Here is a 1,067-nt window from a genome sequence, read left to right as displayed (position 1 = left end):
TTTTTAACTCTGTCCAAAGGTCTAGAGGATTATCTATTGTCAGATACTGATCTTTGAGACTCTTAATAAGATGATGGCTAATAATTAATATTGGCTTGTATCAATCTTTCTCATTGGCATTATTGTCTTCAATGATACATTCACCAAGTCTTTTTAACTTTAGGATAATCTTTGTATCCAATGCCCATCGTAAATAATTATCTCCAGAGAGATTTAGGGCAGCATAATCAAGGTTGATTTTCGACATCTCAAATCATATATCACTCAATATTTAGGTATAATTTTCATGCGTCCTTACTTTTAAAAATAATCAATTCGGATTTCAATCTTGTGAGGACAATGAAACTATCAATCTTAAAGGCATTTAATCAATCAGTCAATTTCTAGCAAGTCTCAGCAATACTATTTCTATGTGCTCATAATATTATGGTTTATCAAGACTAGCAAAAACGGATTCAATTAATCATGCAATTAGGGTTTAACAATCAATGGATTTTAGCAAGACTAGTAAAAAGATTTATTAATCACTCAATCAGTTTCAAAGCTGATTTTAGCAATACTAGAATATATATTTCAAGCATGAATGTCAATGAATCAGTTTCAAGGCTAATTTTAGCAATACTAGAATATAGATTTCAAGCATGAATTTCAATGAATCACTTTCAAGGTTGATTGGTATTTAGCATAAACCATGTGTAAATAAATTATCTAGTATCTGAATTTATCAAACCTCAAAAACATATAATCAGATCAATCAATTTAATCGAACTTAGCATACAATCTTAAACCTCAAGACATTAGATTTTATCATGAATCTATCAACCTAGCATACGGATTCTCAATTCTCAAAGACATCCAAATCAGATCAATATAACCTATAACACGGATTATTTAGGGTTTCTATTTAAAACAGATCAGATTACAAAACTATCAATCCTAGCAGATGATATTAAACCTCAAGAATCATGCAATCAGATCATTCGGATTTTAAACAAGTAAACCTCAATCAATCTGTCAACTTATCGGATTATATAAGCAAAGCAAGCTAGCAACTTATCGGATTCAAT

This window comes from Brassica oleracea, chromosome C2, assembly GCF_000695525.1.
Source record: "Brassica oleracea var. oleracea cultivar TO1000 chromosome C2, BOL, whole genome shotgun sequence".
NCBI classification, from domain to species: Eukaryota; Viridiplantae; Streptophyta; class Magnoliopsida; order Brassicales; family Brassicaceae; genus Brassica; species Brassica oleracea.
The sequence above is the reverse complement of the archived record's forward strand: the minus strand, read 5'-3'. Positions refer to the sequence as shown.